The 25,036-nt window shown below is 38.8% G+C and overlaps 1 long non-coding RNA gene across 1 annotated transcript; it reads right to left on the bottom strand.

Moving 5' to 3' along the window:
- Window positions 1-20,872: 20,872 nt before the first annotated feature.
- LOC103478317 (uncharacterized) lies at window positions 20,873-24,838 on the bottom strand. The gene is made up of 2 exons (XR_535778.2): window positions 21,520-24,838; window positions 20,873-21,217 (listed from the first exon to the last, which is right to left on the bottom strand). It is a non-coding gene; the product is annotated as an uncharacterized LOC103478317 (long non-coding RNA).
- Between the last annotated feature and the right edge of the window lie 198 nt (window positions 24,839-25,036).

The following is a 25,036-nucleotide window of genomic DNA, read 5'->3' as shown; positions in this document are numbered from 1 at the left end:
ACTTATTCACAACTCAAATGCAGCCGAGATTAAAAAAAAAATATTAAGCCGCAGAAAAACTTTTTTTTATATAAATTTTGTTGCTCTTTAGAAAAGGCTGTGTAAATTTACAGACGTGGTTAATATGGAGATCAATATGCATGTAGAGGTTTTTTTTTAAGAGGGGCTTCAAAGGGAGCACAAGGTGGATTTCTTTTATACTATAACTACAAATAGAGTGTTCTGGGGGGAAGTTGTGTGATATATCTACACAAAGTGAAGCATAATTGTGAAATAAATCTAGGAGGAATTGATGAGACAAGAGAATATAAAACCAAATCAAACCAAAGTGATTAAAATGAATCATAGAAGAAAAAAGAAAGGACTGATTGGTAAAAAAAAAAAAAAAAAAAAAAAAAAAACCAAATAAATAAATAAAGGTTGATAATGTATTTTATGTGACAGGGAACTTTAGAAAAGAGCTGGGAATATCGAACCTTTTAAAGGATATGCTGGAACAAAACGAGACCACCAACCTCGCTGTAGCTCACGGATGGAAAAGTCTCTTTATTTGCTCTATTCTGCTACCTCAGAAAGTCAGGGAGTGATGGCAAGAATATCCTGAGAAATCAAAGCAGAGGAATCATCCTTCGTCCTCTGCTGGCTGTTCGCTGTTGTCATACTGAACCTGGGGGCCGAGTCAACACTGCCTGCATGCATGGGGGGATGGGGGGGGGTGCACCGATTTATGTTTTCTCATCCACCTAAATAATGTGTAGCTGCGCCACTGCTGCTAATCATACCGGACGCAACTTTTATTTTAATTGTGGACTAAATGAAGATTTGTCTCCGCTGGGCTGATGAACCTGGAGAGTTGAATCACTTCCAACTTCATTTTGTTCCTATTAAGGAAGAGGACTAATTATCCAGACTGAGCTTGTACATGTTCTTGGTGTGCTATCTGCAGCTGCATGTTGACGGTTTTTAATAGTCATAGCATCGTTTCATGTGCACCGCTTGCAAAATTGTGTTTTGGGCCTTACGCATTGTTTTGTTGCTGTAATTATTGCAGAGAGACGTTGCATTTCAACCGTGGGGGGGGGAAGCAGCTGAACAGAAAGCAGCTTAAACGCCGAGCCCCGAAATTTATGACATTCAGTGCAACGTGCCACGATTGTGTAGGAGGAGGACGACTTTTCCTCAACTGACATCCTTCACTGGCACTGCATTGAAATCTGCTTCATAACAATATGACCGTTCATCATTTTTACCAAAGCATGCCAATGTTAGTTTAGCACGTCAGCAAACTGACTCTGAACACTGTAAGCAGGAGCAGGATGTGAATTTATTGGAGACTCCAGCCCTAAGCGTTGAACTGTGTTGGGTGGGTTACTTTAAAAATTGAGCTGGTTACAATTATAAGATCATTATTTTATTAGCTATTTCAAATGCTTTTATAATGTAACTACTATGGGTTCATTATTTTTAGAGTATTTGAGGTGTGATGTGTGGAGTTGCAGAGCTTTTTTCTTTGGTTTAAACTTGTTAATTTAAGTAAATCTTTTTATCCCACGCTGTTGTAAATCCTATCGTAACCTTTTAAAGAGAAGTCACTGGCTTTACGTTCACAAGTTATAATTTTCTCTCAGTGACTCCACTGCAGGTTAAGTAATGCTGTTCTGTCCTCGTCTCCCTCATATTCCATGGCTCTCTGCTTAAATCTTCTTGTGACAAAAGGAATCCTCTATATATATTTAATTTAAAATACAAAATTAAAAATACTACAGCTACCTGCTGTTACCTTGTGTTGTATCACCATTGTCACAACTGACCCGATGAAACTCCCGCTGGCATCGAGCATCAAACAGACTGTAGTGAGTGACTGATGAAATATAGTGGTGATTTACACTTTAAATCTACTGTATTTATAGTGTTGGTTTTAACTTTAACGCCATGAACTGGGAAATGGGATCGCCACATAACTTGAACTAATTTACTAGAATCAAGATTTTCAGTAATTGACGCTTAAAATCTCGATTCGAGTAAACACATGAACTCCGAGGGATTTAAAAAAAAATGTATTTTTAACTAATGAGGACTGCGCATTGGCCCAGTTGCCTTGTTGGAAGAGAAGAAGGTCCTGGGTAAAGCTTGTCATGAGTTTCTGGGCCATCTCTGCGGTCTGAAGCAAAAACCATGAAGTGAGAAGCTGTGAGAGCAACAGGCCGTTTCAATCTGAAGGGAAACGTCATGTAGAAGCTGCAAAAGAAAAAGTGATCACATGAGATGCTTTCCACACTGGTTGTGTTATTCATCTGTGAGGAATTGTGTTATTGTGCGCTGGTATTATTGCTGCTTGAACTCTTCTTTCTCCAAGGAAATAATCTCTCTGAACTTTGCCGCTTCCCGTCTTCCTGCACTTCGCTCTGAACCTCCCACCCCCCGTGTGATTTCCAAATCTAACACGTCCCATGCAGATTTATAAAGATCCAAACTCGGTCTCAGGACGTATCAGTTTGTTTCCTGTAATTCGAAACATGTAATAAGACGGAGCCACTCAGATTTCAATCGGCAAAAGTCTGAGTTTAGACCTGGTTTGCTCAATGCTGAGGTCTTACTGAGAAATGAGTTTCTCTGGGGAAATAACAGGACCAACTTCTGCTGCTTTTTCTAATGTGCTCCTTTCATCAGTACTAATGTTTCTTTATGGGCTATAAAATCACTGTGCAGTAATACACGTGTCGGGGCGGCGACGGAAAGTTCAGAGACAAAACATAAAACTGAGTTTTTGGGGGAAATAATCATTATGTGATGTTATTAGACATCCCTAAATATGGGAAATAACCCTGTTTGACTGTGGCGTTTTTCTTTTCCTCTGAGGAAGAGCATAAATATGTGTATAAGACAGCAGAGATAGCTGGATCTGGAGATGGATCCCCAGACGGATCAGGACGCATTCTGCGCTTTTTTTTTTTTTTAAATAGCTCTATTTAGCCTGGCCTAGTTTCCATTAAAGCAGCACTGAAAAATCTGGCAGGTTACAAACCCATCAGTCACTCCCCATACTTTGTATTAAATCTCTTCTACATCTAGGACGGATTTCGAATCTCTCGAAAGCGACATTACATAGTCTTTGAAGTACAAAGGTAGTATTTTGTCTGGCCTAGCAGTTGTTTTCACCTGTTTCCTCCCTCTCCTCTCCTCTCATCTCTTCTCTCTGACAGGTTTATTGCCAGCCCAAGGCAGTCTGCCACTCACAGGAAATAGAGGAGTTTTGCTGCCTGAATGAAGTAAGCTGTGATGGAAACAGTACGACAGGTTACACACACCACCCCACATACACATGCACGCACGCACACAAGCAGAGATGATGTTACTTATGCACATGTACTTGTATGAAAGGAAACTTGTAGAGAAGACAGTAAGAAAAGGTTGTTCACTGTTTCATGGAAGAGGTGCACAACACTGAGATGACAAATAGATTCAATTAAATGTGTGCTCACACAGTAGCGCACATCTCGCCCAGACTTGCTTTAGGGTTCAGAGTTTTCAGTATAAACCCATAAACACTCACATGTTGTCCTTTCCACAAGGGCCTTTCCTCTCCAACCATCATTTCCAAACCAAAGTTCTAGGAGCTCAAACGTTCTCCAGAGCGTTAGCTGTTCTTTAATACTTCTGCACAGACAAATGATCCCCAAACTTTGGGGATCACTTGCCCCAAACCAGCCAAGCCCCACTGACCTCTTTAAAAACTTGTTGAGCTTCCATTGCCTCTTTTACTTAAAGTTGCTGTCATGTAATTGTGTCATGTCTACCACTTTTGTCCACCATCAAAATATCTGATTAGTTCATTATTGCCCATTTGTCAGAGCGTCCAGCCCTGCAGGCATTCCTGGATACCTGGTGTTATCCAGGAGCTCCAGTCTTTAAGGGCTGGTATCCTGCATGCTTTAGATTTGACCTTGCTCTAACGCGACTGAATCAAACGTCCCGAATTTCCTCCTCAGCATGTCACCTAGTGCTACTGAATCCTACTAATAAAGCACAAAATCTACTCAGGTGTGTTGAATCAAGGCGACATCTAAATCCACCTGTTCTTGAAAACTGACTTTGGACTCCAGCTATGCACCTTTCGCAAAACTTTTTCTTTTTACATTTTGACTGCCTGCATGTTACACCCTGCACATGATATCCTGTGGGACGTTTTATTTTATGTCAGTGGATCTTGGAAGCTGTTTAAAGTGGCAGACCACAGCTTAGTCCACATAAATCCTTGTTCTATTTGCTACGTCACAAAAGGAGTGTTTCAATTACTTGTTGAAATTATTAACTGGCACAACTGGATTTAATTATTTAGAGCAGGGGGCGCCAGAGTTTTATAGTTGGCAAAAAGAAGAAAAAAACAAAACAAAACAAAACAGAAAAAGTGACTGATGATGTTTGGCTAACTTTATAAATTCTATGCCACAGACAAACTGGATGGATTTTTAATACATAAAATTACTGTGACTAATGAGAAAAGAGTCTGGACCGATTAAAATGATTAAAAAAAATAAAAAATAAGAAGGACATATAACCACTTTTACCTTCACATGAAAAACGTGTTCAAATATAAAGGACCTGTAGAAAATGCAAGGCAGAAATGTACTTCTTAAGCTGACAACAACAAACATTTGAGTTATGGAACGCTACTTCTTACAATCGCTTCAGATTCTGTGACATCAGTTTATTCTTGTTTGCCATCTGCCTTTGCTGTGGTGGACTGGCGTTGAAATGCTTATTGTCCCACAACAAAAGCCTCAAAAAATAAAAGTGTGCACGCTGCTTGCTGCTGCTCAGTGTTGTTAGCAAACAGCAGAAATGTGAGTTGATTCAAAACTCACGGAGCTGGTGGCGACACTAAAAAGACAGATTGGTCCCGGTGGGAGGCTTTAGTGTATGATCCATCATCACACTGATAATGAAACAATACCAAGGACACAACTCTAACTCACACCCACGCTCCCTGTTGCTCACCTCCATTTGTCCCTTTAGCTCACCTTGTGGTGCAAAATGAATTCTCAAAAGTTGCCGATGAGTAGAGGAGAGAACCGGTCCACAGAGAAAACGCAGCCCGTGGTCAACCTGCGGGGGCTAGCTTTATTATTCATCTTCATGTGATTTGTATTTGTGAAATGATTTAAATTTGTAGGGGATAACTATAAAAAAATGACAACATTCAAAAGAAGAGGTGGGAAGAGAAAATATGGCAACATAGAGAAGAAAAAAGAAGCAAGCAGAAACAGGTTTAGGGTAGAAATCTGTTAAAATGATAAAAAGAGAAGTCATTGGTTATCAAAACCTGCCCTTGCATTACTTTGTTTCTTTGACTTCAGAATGTTATATTTCAGAGATCATGACTTTGTTCTTCAACGTGGTACAATCATTAGCATGCAGATTTTATGTCACCCCATATTTGATTAGGTTGCATTAATCAGTAAAATTGCAGAAGTATGGATGAATCTTTAAAGGTCTCCATAATGTGAGACAGCAGGTTATTTATTTCAGAACGAAGTAAAATGTGATCAGTGGCAACCACTGCTGTATTCACATGCTGCCGTTCTTCTCCTCTCATGATTAGCATATTTACACTGATGTCATTTAGTTATTGTCTATTCTGTTAGCTTGTTTTTATGTTGTTGTTCATTGTAGGAAGCTAGCCTGAATGTCATTGTGCAATGTAAAAATCTAATTTAAAATTACTCATTCAAACTAGATAATCTAAACATTTTCACACAAGACATAGGGAACAAGAGAAAAATCAAGTCACACCAGCCTGAATTTCATCTTCACCGAAAGGAATAATCTGAAGATCTCATTTTCAAATAGAGGAAGGTTCAGATATGAGAGGCAGGATGAACATACTGAGTGTGAACTAAAGATGGAGCTCCCTGTTAAACTCTGTGCTGGCCAAAAGACTGATTCTGTCCAAATGGTTAGATGTTCTCTTTCCACCAGCAGAATAATTTAACAGTGTTAGATTGTTGAACATTTTCTGCTGTTCAAACTGATTTTATCATGAGAGGAAGGTTGCAAAACAACCACAGCGCTGCTGTGTTTATACAAATACGTGTATGATAAATATACATTATCACGATACGTTTGTGGATTTCTATTAGGACGCTGAAACATATCGACCTCCTTAACAGAGCGCGCTCCGCTGTGCTTTAAGCTCCTCCCACATCCATCTCATGTTGAAAGCGTAGATTGTTCTTGGTATTACTTTTAGAGTAATGCACACACGCGTGCGTGCGCTCACTCAAACACTTGATGACCTTTTTGTTTAACGTCCAGGATGAGCTACGGCCATGTGAGCGCTTCAGACGAGATGCACTTAGTCATACCTTGATTTTGCATAGAAACACACAGAGAGAGAGAGAGACGCGCACAGACCGAAACAGAGCTGTCACCAGCGTAGCTTTAATGATCACTCACCATAAAGTAAAGGGCCATAGCGTGTGAATCACCGAATAAACAATGTATTGTTCCTCAGCTCTCTGCGTAATTTGATAGAGAGCAGCTGGATGAGTGGCAGGAATATTCCTCAACACGATTGTTGATTACTTTTTCTTTTTTTTTTACGGGTCATTTGACATTCACCTCCTAGTTTTTTCTCTCAGTAGAAGAGTTATTTATCACACCACTATTGTATTTGTTTATGAGCCTAAACTGTGGGTTAAGGTAGCTGCAGTTATTGTCTGTTGACTCAGCTTAGAAGATGGGAGCCTGGACCTAATAATGCTGCGTAGTGAGGCATCTGTTCATAGATGTCCCTTAACTAACTGGATAGATATCACACATGGGAGGATGACCTTGGGACAAGCTTTGAATTTTGAATCTGAAATTACTTTTTTGTTTAACAAATTGTGTCAAAATATATATATATATATATATATATATATAAAAAAAACTTTTTTGTTTGGACGAAAGCAGAACCTTTTGTCCCTTCTTCAAAACATTTTAAGATAGAATCAAGGAACCATTTTGGAGTCTCTGACGATTTTGAGAAATGACTTATGCAATGCATTGTACAAAAAAGTTTTATAATGTTCACCTATTTACATACATAATGATTTTAAATTATTGGTTTAGTAGTTGATGTCCAACTCCAGTTATTATCTCACCAAGTGGTCCAACAAAAGGAAACTGGACTTCCAAATCTGGTTTTTGAAGACATTTCATCATCCATCCAAAGGGTTTCTTTACTTCTTATCAATGCCTGAGTATTGTGGGTTTGTAAAAAATCATCCATCCATCTAATAAGCTTATTCTTGTAGGGTCATCAGATGTGCGGTCAACGGGCAAGAAACATCCTGGACAGGTCAATTAAAAGAAAAATAAAAAGCTGAAACACTCAAAGAAGAAGACAAACGTTTCCATCTAAACTGAAAGCACATCACCACACACCGATGGACACAAGCAGATTCGCATATTTCTGACACAAATGAGAACGTTTGATCCTCTGGCACGACTGGACAAATGACAAATACTCTCACAGAAAGAAAACACCAACACAGGTATCCTACTAATGCGAGTTTTTAGAAGTTTGAACTGCTGCGCCATTTCCACACCGAGCAAAGAGAATCGGCACTCATCGTCCTCCGGCTGCGATCGGAGAGACGGGTGACTGGTGGGACCGAATCACAGGGAAGGCACAGTCCGAGGAGGTGATCTTTAATTGGATCTCAGTCACTCCGGAGGACCATTTGTGTTGCGCCGACAACAAAGAAACACTGATTCTAAGCACACGCTGACAGCGACGCTCATTTAAAAGACAAACACGCTGCGGTGTAATCGCCGAGCCGCCTTGATAAGTCAGAGTCTTGTGTGTCAACCTTCTCTGTCTCGCTAGTTTCCCTAACAATCTTCCTGAGCGCTTAAGTGGTTTGTCAGACAATTACCCTCGCAGGAAAACAGGTCTAAAGGTCTGCCGTTTCATAACGTTTCGCAGTGGACTCTGGCATCCTTTATGTAGACAGAGTCCAATTAACTCAGAGCGGCTTCTGGAGACAAATAGTTGTTTTTTGTTCTGTGAATACCATTTGAATTCTGTCAAATCTTTTACATGAATGTCAATTTGTTCACAACCATCAGTATTCCAGTAGAAAAATGTATTTTTATCAGAACAGGATGGAAAAACCCAAGACAGAGTGAAAAAATAAAAAGCCCACAATAATAGACCTCTACAGTGTTTGTACACTGTTTCAGACATTGCACATGAGACTAAAGCACATCACAGGATTTATTTAGCGTAATAACTGCCTTTGGGTGGAAAGTGTTTTTTAAAACTGATCGTGCGTGCTTCGAGTGTCCGGTACCTCCGTCCTGAGGGTGGAAGCTGAAACAAAGTGTGTTGCATCTTTCCTGGCTTTTGTGAAGCAACGGGATCTGTGGAGTTCTTGCTGGGTGCGGAGGGAGCAGCCAGTCAGTTTCTCTGCTGACCTGATGTGCCTCTGGAGAGTCTTTCTATTTGAAGCTCTGCAGCTGCCATGCCTCACACAAGAGCAGTAAGTCAGTCACGGCCACGATGGATCTCTAACTCAGGAATAAGAGGAGTTTTTTTTTTCTCAGAGATAGTTTTTTTTCCTGAAGACACCCAGAAAACAAAGGTTTTGCTCCTGGATTGGCTGCTTTTGCAAAAGTTATTTAGCTTTGATCTGTCTCAGGTTCACAAGCTGTTGCGTTCTCTTTCAGATATCCTAGATGTGCTCTACAAAAAAAAATTTGCACACTTTGGAGCTACGTTTCACTGAATAATCCACAAATAGGCTACTGAACTGCGGATAGGTGGAGGGGTCAGCTGTAAACCGAGTCGGCTCAAATGTCACCAAAGCAGTTACAGTAGCAGACCGGCCAAAATAAAACAAAATGCTTCAAAGAATTTGATATTTGAGGATTATCCTGGGACACATGAAGAGCTTGAAATGAAGAGAAATGAAATGAATGTTGCAAATTTTACTGCTGTGCATCCTAATGCAATTGAAAAATCAGCCAAGAGAGCAAATACGGTATTTCAATCAATAATCTTTTAAAGATGAGAAAAAGTACAGGCAAAGTTATGTCACTTTCTTCACAGCAACAAACAAATCTTTGAATCTTTCAAGGCAAGCAGCTGTTACTGTAAGGTTCTTGGTTTACCTGACAGTCAAAAGTTGCATCCAACCTGCTCGTTGAACTGTTTTAATAACATAAGGAGCGCCATTCCTGCCATGTTTTGCACCGAAACTATTTGAGTGAAATGATGCCTTCTGACTGCATGGTTTCCTCACGTCACTGATGGAGCCCAACAGGAAAACATCTCAAGCTAAAATTTAATTTTAGTCTGATTTCGTCTCATGAGCTGTCAGATATATCAAATATGATTTGAATAAAGATACTAATGAAGCAGCGGCGACTCAGACGTCATCTTAGTGTGTCTTTGATTTGTGTTTCTTGTTGAAAATCCTTCTGGGGGGGAAAAGAGCTGAACAAGTCTTTGAGTTACGATTTTTCTTCCATCCAGTTGCTGCAAAATTGAGAGAATATTTATTACCCTCGAGTAAATACTTCAGTGTTTCTTTTTTATTGGAAATTCTGCTCTTGATATTTATCTATGTGGGACTAATCCTCAGAGTAATCCCTCATCGCTCTTCCATCCGCCCGTTTGCGTGTTTCTCTCATATTAAAGATAATCCATCAGTCGAAGCAGTGGTCCTCTCTGCCCTCGCAGGACGGGTCCAAAGTGTTTTCTCACAGATTTAGACTCTCAAACTTTTACTACATGCTACTGAATATTTGTGTTTGTTATTTGCTGCTTTATCTGCAAGATGTGAAACTGAAAATTAGGAATAGTTTTGTGTGTTTGAAGTCGTTCATAAAATAGTTTTACGTCAAACTACTGAGAGATGTTTTTCTTACGGCCACTTTGAAGGATCTGAAGGATTTCAAGAAAGGCGAAAACGTAAAGAAATGAACTTCAGCAGTAATGGACAAAACTGATCATTTGTTTCCAGCAGAAACTGTGATCTTTTCAATTACTGCAGAACATTTTCACGCAGTGACCACAGCAGACTGTCCAGGCTTGTACATGTTTTTCACCTTGTCTATTTCCATCGTGTTTCTTTTCATTGACTTTGGATGCTATAAATAGCAGCAGCCCTGAGTAAGGAGAGGCTGGCCGATGACACTCTCCACCCGCGCGTTCAGTCTGACCAAGACCTGAGCTTCTTACTGCGTTTGACATCGTCTCGTATTTGAAATAGCCCTTCAAATAAAGATTTGAGAGGTAAGAAATAAATGGGCAAAGTTTCAACATGTGACTATAACTAGCAGTGGAAAATGTTCTTGGGTGCTTTGCTTTTTTTCTTGTGTACTTTGCTGAATATGCCCCTTTATACCTGTGGCACATCCATAACATTTATATAACATAACTATATTAGCAGAATAAAATTTTTTCTATATATTTTTTTCAAATCAAAAAGCTTAATTTGGTGATAATTTGGATTTGGCTGGCTTTGTGTCAGGTTCAGACATGAGCTTTCTAAACAACACATCCTCCCATTAAAAATAAAATAAAGATTAGTGAGTGACAAATACAGAATGAAATTATGCTTTGTATTGAATACGGATAAAAAAAAAAATTAAAAGTATCTTCTATATTTGCAAGATGACTCTCACCAACCCGCAGTGAGCTCATGTGTAGAAAGAAACTAATTAATGATCATTATTTGCCAGAGTTACAGGTTTCTTTCATATTTTTAGTTTCATGACACATGACTAAATCTGCTCAATATGAGAATTATTTCAATGCCTGCGGCAGGTCAAAAAGCTCATCGTACCATTACTGACACAAATCATTTTAAAGTTGACCGATTTCACAGATTGAAGTTTCTACTCGTCACATGCAGTTTTGTCCGACTTCCAGCCATCCAAGTGTTGCTTTGAGGTGAGTGAAATACTACAGAGGTCATCATTATTCATTATTCTTCGTTTTGTCCCCCCAATGCATCAGTACCAGAGAGAAAAGCAGGCCCACATCATCATGCAGACACCACTATGCTTTACACTCAGTCTGATGTTTTTAGGCTTGAAAGCCTCACCTTTACATCTTTAAACACAATTGATGCCCCGTCTGAAAACAGAAGAAGAAAGACTTCTTCAGGGGAAATTTAGAAAAAAATTAGTCACTGCGTATGTTAATATTTGAGCCTGTTAGTATAATTTTTACTCTTTGTAGATAACTGAAAATATAAATTCAAATGTGTAGCTCCACTTGCTGATATGACATTTATTTCAAAGTTGTTTGTTGTATTGTTCAAATAAAAAATAAAAAAGTAAGAAGTAATGACATTCATATGAGTGAGCAGAAACCTTTGAAAACCTCTGGAGCCGTAAATCTGAAACTCTGCTTCAACATGGAGAGGCAAAAGACCAACCAGAGGCATCCTGGGAAATCTGACACAAATATGTGTCAAACTGAACTTCATTCTCTCCATCACCACAAATGGCTTTTTAAAATTTTTTGTACCCAGAGAGATTTTTGCCCTTAACCTCATTTCCACTCACTGTCAGTAAGAGCAGGACTCAACGGGGCTTTAATTTAGCCATCACTCCAGTATTCACACTTCAGTATTTGCATATTTTAGTCCATTTCACTGATAAAGGAAATAATTTCGCAGCTTTTTGACTAGGAAAGTCATGAAACTCCTCTGTGACTACACACTGTTGAATTAGGGCGAAAAGGTCAATTGAGTTTTTGTGCGTCCTGATTTATAGATATACAATCTCATCTACTACTCACGTACTGTATTTGCCTATTTTTCTAACTTAAAAAAAAGTTTTGATTTATTAGGTTTATTACAATTGTGTACCCTTTTAAAAAAATGTGTATTTTGAGTTGAAATATTAGGATTTAACCCAACAGAAATCCCACGTTTACTATTCACCGAATGTCTAAAGACCGTCTGGAGGCAGCTGCAAAATTATTAAAAGTTACAGCTTCCTCAAGTTTTACACCGACGACCCTCAATATTAATAATAGTAATAATAATAATAATAGCTCTGAGGGAAAATTGTGGCACTTAATCAGAGCTCGAGGTTGACGACGCTGATGACTTTTGGGGAATGTCTGAGAATCTCAGGTACTCATAATGCGGCAGAGTATTTAAATTCAGCCATTTTTAATGTCAAAGCGCGCACTGACACAATGACTCACACAAAGCAAAAACCGCGGGGAGCCCAGAATTCGCATGACAAGAGCGACAGTAATGAAGGCAGCGTTTTTGACCCAGCCCTGCTTTCCGATGACAGATGGAGAGAAAGAGAGTGCACTCATGGCGGGAGCGGTCCTGATGAGCAGAGCAGCGTGTCTGTGCATGTTAACAACTGTCATGACCTTAAAGTCAAGTGGACAAACCAAACATAAAAGAAAAACAGCAGAAGTATTTGCTCAGAGTTTAGTTTTTCTAGCATTGTAATAAATTCAAGCATTGGTGTTTGGGGGGGGACTTGCTGAAGGAACTTGAGTTGAACAGGATCTTATGTTTTTTTTTTTTTCCAGCGTGACGCACACTCTCACACTGAGAATGCATCTGTTTTACTCTTCTGTTTTATTTTTAAAGCCTTCCGGTGAAATTCTGGTGGATATTGAGTGTTTAAAATATTGAAATCAATACACATAAATAACACTTTTTTTTTTTGTCTACGAAGCATGCTTCATCATAGTTTGGTGCCTTTAAATCTACACAAAACGTAAATAGTTCAGTCAGACTTTGCACTGTTTTCAAGATGGCTGAGTAATCGTAAAAGGTTCTTTATTCTCACAATGAGAGCAGCTGAAGTCAGGTCTTCATAATATGTAGTGAGCACGATCATGCTAATAAGGAAATGTGAGATTCATGAACATAAATGGGTACAAAGGCCTCTCTCTCTTCATCAATCAAAATCAGTCTGCAAGAACCAAGATAAAAAAAAAAAAAGTTTGTGCATCAAACTTGGCTTCAAAGAAAATGACAACAGAATAGGTAAGAACCCAGTTCATCCCACAGAACGAGAGAAAATTCAAGCGAGCAGCCAGATCACAAATATGAAGTTTCCTAGGTTAAAAAAAAGGCATTTCTTTGTCTTTGTTTTTATTTGTTTTGACAACTATGGAATATTCTATACAACCTTTCCCCCTTCATAGGATGAGTAGCTGCACCACTCAAGCCTAAGTCACAGGCTTTGCAACTCGTTTGGCTGCAGCTGCTGTCCATGCCAATATTTTAAGTGCAATCCCATTTACCATGTTGGCTTTAAAAGGCCAGAATGACATGCTGCGAAACAAAAAAGTTGTAGACGCAATAAAACTTAAAACTGTAGAAGAATTAGACTTTTTTGCTGCTTCCTTCCACTGTCACTATGTTTTCTACCACCATTTCGTGGCTGGTTATTAAGAAGCATTGTATTCATAGAGTTGGTCCCTGAGTTACTGAGCCTGTCACGTTTCTCATCTTTTTTTTCTTCTTTTTGTTGTAGAAATCACCAACTAGACCATCATTTCATGAGCTAACATTTTACTTCCCAGTCGCTGCTTTCACATGGCTGACATTTTTGTTGTGATTTTTTGTTTGATAGCATCGTCCACGCTTAACGCCACGCTCACTTGGGCACAGATTCTTTCACATTCTTGTAGTTTTTTTCTGTTTTTTACTCCAGACATAAAAATGAAAATAACATTCAATACTTACAAGCTCAAATACAATTGAAAAGAAAAAGGTGTAAAATGATTTTAAAAAAGATCAAATATTTTAATATTGTCTTAGTGAAATATTTTCTTTTTCTGTAAATAGAGGTAGATTTTCAGCTGAACTGCTCCTCGATACGTTGTCTTTTATTAAAATGTCACTTAAAGTTTGAGTCACACATCCCGGCAACGGAAATCAACATGTCAAAAATAATCAGATAATTTGTCACAACAACGGAAGAAACATCCAAGAAACATTGATATGTTGGAAGCACTTCTACATTATATTATAGCAAAATGTTATAAACAGTGTGTGCATTTTTAGCTATTCAAATTTTTTTTTATTTACCGTACTTTTTTTTTTTTTTTTAAGATTGTATTTAATGTGACAGCGCTGATCCGACTCACTTCGGAAAAAGAGAAGTAAAAGGTCAGATTTTAAAATTCATTGGATAATACATCAGAATTGCATGTGTGTTTTTATATTATCCAGCATATTTTTTTAGCTCCATACATGTTTCACATTAATGCAAAAGTATTAAAAAAAACCTGCACAAGCCTCATTTTATACGGCTGTAGTGAACATGTGTAACTCTGGTGTTGATCTGTCTGAAAAACACTTTCACCACTTTGACTTCTGCTATAACATTTTCTATAACATTTTCTCTTCTGCAGTGAATGGCAATTGTGTTGTTGCATTGCTTTTTCTTTTTTTTGAGCTGAGTAAGACCTCATCTGTTCACAAATAACATGCTCACGATTAATTTGAGCGTCTCTGCTGCAGACGGCTCTACTCTGAACTTCCCTGGAAACTCAACAACACATTCAGGTCTGTCAAAAGTCTCTCCTACTCATCAGCAGTTTTAGTTTATCATCTTCCCAAGAATGGGCCTCGTCTTACATCTGTGGGTCCGTTTTGGTCCTGCAGGCTCGTCAGTGAAGTGCAGGTGCGTCACATTAGCTCATGTTGAAGTGGACGGCTCTAAAACGTGTCACGCTGAGGACGGCGGATTAGAAATGACACGGGCTGAAGGTCTGTGACTCCGTGTCCTTCTAATTCTTTCCCTTTTCCCCCCTCTCCCCCTGTTGTCCATTACGGGCAGCAATAAAAACATCGGGACGTGTCCACAGGAGGTGGGAGCCATAAAACAGGCCCGTCCTACACAGAGAAGTGTGGCTAATGAGTGTAAAGCACACAGAGCTGAGCGGCCGTGAAATGCAACGACCAAATAAAAACGGCAGATATCAAAACCAAAAAGCTTCAGGTACAGGCGTTAAATACACTTTATGGAGATGGTCGTGTTCAGTGTTGGTAATGCAAACATATAATAAAGCTATTATAATGTCATTATTATTCAATTACTGGGCGTGTGTTTACTGTTATTCTGGTTTCTATGCAACAGTAGTTACCGCAAAGAAAACCTTGACAAATATTACATATAAAGAGACACTTGAACCTCTTTTCCTCTGCACGTAATGACCACGATGTAAAATATTAGATTTTTGATGTGAGTATTGTTGCGTGGCTGGTAGTGAAGATGACCTTTGAACTATGTCAGACTGACTGCTTGGTCAGTATCTTCGGTACTTCATGAGCTTTTTATTTTGCTCTTAAAACAACACCTTTCTTATAACTGAGCCTATTGTTGCCTATTATAAAAATGACATTTTTACAACTTTATTGTGGTTTAATAATCTTGTGGTTGTTAAAGTTTCATATGTTACCTCATGCAGAGTTTATTTTGAAACTGCAGCATCAATCCCTGTGAGTCTGACTGTGTCTCTGTTCTTCTGCTTTTCACTTTGCTTGTTTCAATAAATCCCCAAAATCTTGTTTCTGCCTTCATCATGCCTATTTCTAGGTCCTTCAACTCACTATAACATGACATGAAGTACATGTTAGATCATATTTTTGATGCAAGAAAGCCTTAAAATCTTGACTGTATAAACAAAAAAAAATATCCCAACCTCATTTGAATGAAAGCCTTTAAAGCCTTTTGATTCAAACAAACCTGCTCTACTGTACACAGAGCTGCGCTCTGTTGAAGTTTGTCACTACAGAACTTAGTCTAAACTTTTTGAAATATCTCTTGACTTGAGAGAATTACAGATGTTTGTTTGAGTAAAATGAGCATTTTATTCTATGAACTACTGACAACATGTCTGCGAAATTCCAAGCAAAAATTTAGTATTTAGTAACAGAAAATGAGAAATGGTCAAAATAACGACCATGTGACGTGACAGTTTTTTCCAGACTATAATAATGCAAAGAAAACAAGTTCATATTCATTTAGAAACAACAATAATATTTTCACTCAGGAAGAGATCAGAAATCAGTGTTAGGTGGAATAACCAGGAGGTTTTCAGTCGGGTCCGGTGCAGTGGAGTCTCTTTAATGTTCTCCAGAGCTGTATGCACATGCAAACCCTCTAAACTAAACCAAGCTGATGCTACACTGACTCATAAAAACCTCTTCCGTTGTGCAGCCTCTGCTCTTCTTCCCAATCCTTAGCTTCCTGTTGCTGTTTCACACTTGTGAGTCGGCTGTCAAGCGCCATCAGCGCGGCCCCGGCAGCCCTGTTGTCACTCTGCCAGACGTGTCTATACGGCCGTCCAGCAACTTTACTCTGGGACATTTGCATTTAAAGCATTTCCGCAAACTTTTTTAAAAAACTTGCGGCTGTTTATTAAAGCCGCATCTTTGGGAGATAAATGTCTTTCCTGCTGTGTTTCGTCGAATCCTAAACCAAGCAACTGAAATCTAGAACCTCTAAAGCAACGTTTGTATTAAATGTGCGTGCAACGTTGTGAGTACTTCAACTCACAGACACACCTATATACCATAATTAATCCTGGCAATGCTTTTAAAACAATGACACCTTTCTGTTCTGCCTGCTTCTCTCATCTTTTGCTCCAAACTGAATAATTCACACATGTCCAACTTTGTGTCTCCTGCTATAGCAACGTGCAACAGAGACAAAGGCTGTATGTTTAACCGCAGCAGTCGTTCTGTGCGATAATGTCCGAGCGCTTTATTCGTACAAACAAAATCTGCCTCTCTAAGACAGGCGCAGACAGATAAATAAACACGACATCTTCATGTCATGTCATCTTGTTCTACATCCCTCCGATGACGCAGGTGATGCAAGCGGAGGCGGCTAAATATAGCTTTGTGCTGGAAATGTCATCACTGTCACATTCCCAATTAAAGGCCCTGGTATGTTTGCTAACCTGAGCTGGTTCCGTCCCAGAGGTCTGAAGCAAACTTCCGAGTTCAGATCCGTCTCACACGCATGCTGCCGCCATTTGTCTTTGCTTTCACCAAGCAGCTTCCTAAAAACTCCTATTTTTGAGTAAAAGGTTTAAAGTCTACTTTGCTGTGAAAAAGGGTTCTTGTGGAATTTTGCCTTTTTTTTTTTTTTTTTGCTACATCAAAATTTAAAGACTCTGTGTCACATATTTGTCATCTGAGTGATCATAGAGCATAGAGCGTCCTGCTGCTTCGACCAAATATTTCAGAAGCGCTAAAAGTACAGATATGCACAGAGTTAAAATCGGAAGTTTCCATGCACTCATTCTGGGCTTTTATTTCTAAACTTTCCCAAAAGTCTGAATGTATTACAATAATATTAAACATTTAACACAAACTGCCATCCTCAAATGAAAGGGAATAGGTGAGAAGGTTCAGGAACAACCCGTCGCGTCAATCCGGTGACATGAGCTCAAAAAGAACCGTCAACGTCGAATTTAGTTTAACTTAAACACGGTTCAGACTCTGAAGTCACGAGCTAAGGCCGAACCTCTGTGAGGAAGATGATAACGGTGTTCATGGGCTGAAGGCTGTCCTGGAGACAGCAAAGGCTGCCCTGGGGTTGATGGCGAACGCGCTGGGTTAGAAGATGACCTTGCCGATGAAGCATTGAGAGACTCTAAAGTCGGACATGATAAAGACTTCCCAGACGGTGTGTGACCGCACGTCGGCTCTGAAGCCTTAAGAAGACAACTTCAGGCGGGATAGTCAACCTAAAGACGATGCTGGAGATTGAAATGATGACAAATCTTTGAAGGTGGGGAATCTCAGAAAAGATTTGGAGCAACTGGAGGGAAAGACGAAGACGCTGCACACAGTGAAGTCAAAGACAACAAGACACAAACCCAAAACTAAAATTAAAACAAATCTAAGCTAGACCTCCGCACAGTGTAAAGTGTAAAGAACAATTAAATGTGGTTTGAGTCACCGGTTTGGAGACTTTAGTCGTGCAAGCGGATCCGACTGATTGGCTCCCACATTGTTAAAAAGTTTTCCAGCAAGTCGCACCGTCGGGGAGCAACTTGTCATTCCCAGCTTCATTCAGCAGCTCACGATGCTGAGCCAGAGTCATAAACAGCTGTCCTCAGCCACAATAACAAGCAGACCTGCAGCAGATGGCGGGGCCCCGACAGGCCTCTGATCACAGCATCACGGAGTCAGACTGGGAGCAGTTCAAGAGACTTGGAGGCCGATTAAACTCAAAGAACTGTCACAGGTTCTCCTGGATCGTGTGGAACAGACGGGAGGAACTCTGAAAAACTCTTTTGTTTCATTAGGTAGTGCGCCGAAGCTTCATGACGGTGGCGGTTCTCCAGCTGTTTAGGTAAAGCTTTAAACGATTAAAAATAATTACTCTGGCCCACTTTGACGTGCGGATTAAGATGTGTTTTTGGGGTGTTTGGGCTTCAGAGAGCCCCCATAATCTCTCACCTAAAATGTCAGAGGTTGTCAGGAGAAAAGGTCAGCCGACGTTTCATCAGCTCACCCAGAGCAAATGCAATCCCACCTCATTTGATCTGATCCAATTTGCTGTCTGGCAGGTTGTGATAATCTGATGTATGTATTGTTAAAAGCTAAAAATGTCACGACGACGCCATGATGATTAAAGCCGGGGCGGGAAGAGAGGAGGGCCTTCCTCACACCGTCTACAATTAAGGGGGCCCCCCGAAGTGAAAGACATTAACTCTCAATTTGTTGTCCCTTCTGGAAGCGCAGACGATCACATGAAGGATCGTCGCTGCTGGAATGAATTGAAGAACCTTTTCCGGCTCACGCTCGGCCAATCAGAACGGCGAAAGTGGGAAACCTTTCTTTGCTGGTTAAATTGATGTCTCTCATCATTTAGGAGGTTTGAATTTCCAATTTCTATTTTTTAAAGGACGTTCACTGAACAGGTGGTAAAGAATTGGCACGTTCAGAAAAGGACGTGACAAGATAAAACAAAGATTATTTGTCTGAAATGTAAAATGATACTTTAAGATTTTATGTGCCTAATGTATCAAACAAAACAAAAAGATAAATGTAGATTTGACCAGAAATCAGTTGGTGACAAGAATCAGAAGTTTGATTATGAACAGAAATCCTTTAGCTGAGATCTTTTACAAAAAGGTGAATTGCTGCCACATCATGCTGACGACACTCTTGACCGACTATTGGCTGTTTTCAGAATGAAAGAGGTTCAAAAACAGAAGTCAGAGGAAGCTCAACTATTCTGCAAGAGAGTGAGCGAGAGCAAAGCGTTCCTCCTTTCTCTTTTCGTCTCTCTGTGTGCGTCACGTTTGAAACAAACCCGAAGCAATTTCAAAATAAAGTTCAGAGTTCATGGCAAAAGCCGTAATGCCCCACTTGTTAACAATAAAGCTTTAAATAATTTTAATTAAAAATAAACAAGTGATGGTTACTTAATAACCTTTATAACATAATGTTGCTGTATTTTTTCTGTATATTTTATAATTTGACATTTATTCATGAATTAAATCGACCTACAAAACACATTTCCAAAGAATTCAGTGGGGGGTTATTTTACTAGTATTATTTCATTTTGAAAACATTTTTCATTCAGTCTTAAATGGAAACTATATTTTAAAATTGTACAAATACTCACAAAAGTTGCTCTTTCTCAAGCTGAATCCATGTCCTTTAAGTATATTCAGTAGATTTTGAGATATGAAATTGTAAAATGTGCGTCTGTATGAGTTGTTTTTACTCCTGGCAGCACTTGAGTGAATGCATTTTAAAACTCTTAAAGCCAGAAAATATCTAACCTTTTTTTTTTTCATCTTATGCAGCTTTTTGTAGAAATTTCTCCACTTTTCTAAATGCCTGCTTCCTACATACATTATTCAACAGACATTGCTTTTAAAAGAAAATTCCACTTTGTTTTTAGAACTAAAACTGATATTTATTGTCCTTTTAAATGATAATATTGAATATATTTAACCTAAAAACCTCCATAATGTGTTTCCTCATTATTGCGTTGGTTTCTAAAATCGTGCCGTGTCTATAAATAAACAGCTCATGTTGCAGATGGCTGGCCTGGAGCTGCCTGGAGGGAAATTTAAGGCAAACAAAACTCAGAGGAGTTGGCAACTGCGCCTAAGAATATAATTCTAACACAACAATAATCACAGACATTACAAAGTTAGTTTTTAGTTCTTACACCTGCCTCTGATAACAGGCATAGTCCAAGTTTCAAATATTTATGCTGGATGACAAACATGAAGAGATTAAGTAAATCAGGATCATCCCTGTTAGACTCTGTTAGGATCTTTTTTTTTTTTAAAGATCCGTTTTAAAATGTTAAAATAAATCAAACTATTGTCATTGTCCCCACAGCATGACACTACCACCACCATGTTTCACAGTGGTGATGACGTCGTCAACTCTGATTTTAACTTCCCACAACTTTCTGTTTGCTGGGTTTCTTGGTCTCCATGATGCTGCTTTTCTTAGCTAAATTAAGTTAAACATAACTTAATTTAGCTAATTCAGAATAGCCGAATTTCACAATAAAAGAAATTTTATTTAATAAAAACCTATGTTTATGTTGAAAAAAAAATAATGCTTGTGTTTTCTATTTAATGTATGTTGACATATTTTTGAGATGAGAATCAAATGAAATCAAAATGCACAGATCCTCGTTTTCATTCTTGGCCTATATTAAAAAAAAATAATGGTAGCAACATCATGGTACCATCAGATTGTGATGCTTTAATTTTATATGTGAGAAACTTTAAAACAGCAAACAAAAATCATACATATGCAGGTCTTAGTCTGCCATGGTTTGATTACCTTTGGTCTGACATTAAGGAGTTTATTGTTGAACTTTTAAAAAAATAAAATAAAATGCAAGTTTTATCGGTAACTATAATTTCTTTAACAGAAAGTGTAAATGACAGAAATTGACCAAGTAACCCAGTAAATCCTCCAGCACCTAAGCAGACTATCAAGGCTGTATCTGAGTTTTCTGGCAGAACCTCAGGTCAATTATTCAAACGCTAACCATCTTCTTTATGTGAAGGGCTGACCGCAGAGGGATGCAGCTGGTCAGCCTCCGAGGCTATAATCACACATCCCGTCTCTGAAGTGACCTTCTTTTCCAAGCAGCTGGTAATTGCTCTGCGCCAAAGAGTCCTGGCCTCTATCATATTCACATCAGCTGAAGGGGGACATGGAAATCCTGCCTGCACAAAATTTAAGCAGATAACACAAAAGTACTTTAGATGTTTTCTCTGTGATTTCTATACTTTGTTTTCTTGTTATTTATTTCTTTAAATGTACATTGGGTTTAGATGCAGCTATCTCACACAAACAAGATGCACTGAATAACCACACTTGAGAAACCCAAGGAAAAAAAAAAGGTTTGTCTTATTTTCCATCTGACTCAGCTCTGCAGAATGTTCTCATTTTCCCCATGTAGGAGACACACCTGCCCGTCTTCCTCCAAGCACCGAAAACAAATTTTAAATCATTCTGCCCTGCTTACCCATCTGTCTTCATCCTGTTTCCATCATCCAGAGAGGAAGAGAGTTGTCAAGCTTTCCATTGAACGCTTCTGGTTCTTCTCCTCTAATCTCTATTATGATTTTCAAGAATGAAATAAGTATTATTCATGACGTACATTTATTTAATTGTGTTTGTAAAAACCCTTAAAGTACATCAAACGTATCTTAAATTAGGTCTACTTCCGCTTCCAGGCTTTGGATTGCATGTGGTTTGGACACAGTGCCCCCCAGTGGAAAACAGCTGCAAGTACAACAGACAAGAAAACATTTCGAAAAATATCACTTTTAGTACAGATATGATAAAATCTGATAAAGTAACAGTTACCTTGAAACTATCTTCATATTTGGTTTATATATATATAGAAATATATATATATTTGATATAGGCCTATATCATATAAATGTAGTAGGTCTCTGCAATATATACTGAAACAGTTGCTGAGATCCAGATGTGAATTTAAGAAACTGTAGTATGTTTTTTCATTAAATACGATTTAAATTTGACAAGTTTTTGTGTTAAAATAACAGTATAATCTTTAGAAATATGCACAACCACAGCCCCTTAAGGGGACAGTATTATATAAAATTGACTTTTCTGAACTTTAAGTCAATTATAATATTACGTCATAAGAAGCATACCTGGAGTGTTGCTTTGATTATTTTATGCATATTTGAGAAATACTTTAATCTCCCATGGCAACCACTCAGCTGTACAAAATGCCTTGTTGGACCTAGCCCCGCCTTCGAGATGCAGCTCATCTTTGGAGCTAAACTTTCCAAAACTTACGTGCTTTCGCCTCACAGAGCAGGCCTTCCCTGCTCAGCTCCTTCAGACTAGCCAGTAGCAAACGTCTGGTGGAACTGCACATTTGCTGAGCTCATTATACGAGCTACTTCTCAGTGTAGTGCTGGTAAAAATGTCATTTAATGGTTGATAGAGGAGCACTGTTATGAAGGTGGAGTCTCAGAAAGAGCAGGAGGTTTTAAAGAGACACAGGCCCAATTTTAAGGCTTTAAATTACTATTTACTAGATAACACAATAACTAACATAGTTAGTATGTTAATTATGCTTAGTTAACATAGTTACCTGTGGTTTTAAATGTAAACAACATAATACTGCCCCTTTATAGCTGAGAGGAGCTGAACATCATCGGATGTACAGAAGAAAGTCAAAGTATAAAGACAACAATTAAATCTTTATTTTATTGACAGTCGGACATGTTTTATAAAATAGAGCCCACCAGTCAACCTAGAACATATTTCCCTATAGTAAACTACTCACCTTTATTACATTTTTTTAACCATACTTTATATATATATATTTATATTTCAAAATTATACATGTTCGTGTTGCATACAGTTACAGTGAAATGATTAAATTAAACAGAAATCTGTACAATGGCCCTGCAAGCTGAATAATAACTTACATTCGGATGACGTGGCACAAAAATTACATTAAGACACCCACTGTCGTACCAACACTACCGCTCCATTCTTCTCCTCTGAAATGCAGAGTTGTTTTATTTTTCTTAAAATGTGCTTCTGCTGAAGGCAGAAACAGTGAACAATCAAAGCCCCTGGTGGCAAGAGAAATTATTCTAAAAGCCACTGAAGTATGAAGGATTTCATCCGTACAGTAAAGGTGATTCCACATGACACTAAAATAAACACAAACTGAAACATCCTTCACTTTAAAGACGTGCAATTATCACTTGCGTGACTTATGAAACAAGCTACAACTTCTTGGTCCAGGTGCAAAGTCCAAACCCAGATTACGCATCGAGACTCCTCGTGAAAACAGCAACCTAAATGTTGATCCGTTCCATTCTTCTCCTCTGAAATACAGAGTCGTTTTATTTTTCTTAAAATGTGCTGCTGCAGAAGGCAGAAACAGCAAACAATCAAAGCCCCTGGTGGCAAAAAAAAAGTCTGAAACGCTGCGTGTCGGGATCACCGTTTAGTTCACCAACTTGTTTTACACACGTGAGCATCAGTCGCCCCTCGTTCAGGTGAAGTCAAACCAGAATTTTAAGAACGGGTGGTTCTGCTCTGTGGATCGAACCGGAGCACAAAGATTAAAGACTGAACTGATCAACTCGGCAGAGACAGGAGCTGGAGATCAGCAGGATTCAGATTTCACTGCTCTCTGCCGTTTGATCCAAACTGAGTAAATTATGTACATTGCTTGGAGATACAAGGTGGACAGTATTGAGAAAAACTAAATGCTTTGAAAAAATAAAAATACGCAGCAAACTGACATAAGCTTTGAGGATTAAATGTAAGATCTGTTTTCAACCGTGCTGAAGGTGCTGATGTTGCACATTTTGCTCAACCGCCATGCCTGTGCTCATTTCATTTGTCAAACTCCGACACCTACATTCATACATTTTATCCTTTACTGCCTGGATTCATATGGATGCATCAAGCAAAATAAATGAAGAAGAAAAAAAAGAAGGGAAATTCTCTGACTCTGTCAGATTTAACAACAGCTTTACTCTATTCCCGTAGAATCCAACATTTTATGAGGACTTAAAACAAAAAAATAAAAATACACATCTGAAATGAGAAGAATGTACTGAATCTCACGCACACCGTTGGATTGCACAAATAAATTCATGTCTATTGCACACAGCAAAACAAAAGGCAAACAAAAACATTTACAAACTAACAAAAGACAACGAATGCAATCAGTTTTCTAATGAAATACAGTGTGTTTGTTTTTAGGCACATAAGAACATTCAGTCACAGCAACAAGATATCTTAAAGCCCCAATCTGGATTTTTTTCTTTTAAACAAAAGAAAGAAAAGGAGGAAAAGACATTGCAGACAAAAACTGTGACCCTTTTTCAGCTTCAGCGCAGAAAAATGGAAACAAAATTTTTTAGGGTCTTATAAAAACGCCTAAATTGCTTCATAAAACAATGAAACATTTTTAAAGGAAAACATTTGACAACATTTATCGGCTTTGGCGAGACCAGCCAGTCACGTTAAATAATGAGAGACACACCAGGAGGTCGTCCGGTGAGCATAATCCAATGATTTTTAGCTGGTCGGAAATGCGACGGTCCAATCATTCCTCCGATTAACAAACACGACCGTGTTGTGCTGGCAACGACACGAGAAGAACAATCAAAGTTAGCTGGTTTCGGCATCAGCTGATGTGTTAAAAGAAAATGAAACCGGAGGAAGTACAAAGATGTAAGAAGATATTTAAAAGGAAACTATATTTTATGACACAAAGAGGCTGAAGGGAATTCAGAAAAAATTCTCTTTTTAATCCATTTTAGCTTTCACCCTCTGACTGCTATGAAGCCTGTTGAAATTGGAGACGTTGGTCGACTCAGAGTTCATCTAAAGGTCTCGGTCTGGTCAGCTGGGCAGAGGGAATGAGCTATTCGCTTGGTTCAAGTACGCTGGACCAGCTCAAGGACGGTGGCTGGAAAGCGGCCACAGAAACCAGTGCATCTCTATATGAATTCAGCCACATGGTAAAGTAC

Source organism: Poecilia reticulata, chromosome 16 (genome assembly GCF_904066995.2).
Source record: "Poecilia reticulata chromosome 16, P_reticulata-male-v2, whole genome shotgun sequence".
Lineage (NCBI taxonomy): Eukaryota > Metazoa > Chordata > Actinopteri > Cyprinodontiformes > Poeciliidae > Poecilia > Poecilia reticulata.
Note: the sequence above shows the minus strand (reverse complement) of the source record. Positions and strands in the feature narration are given on the sequence as shown.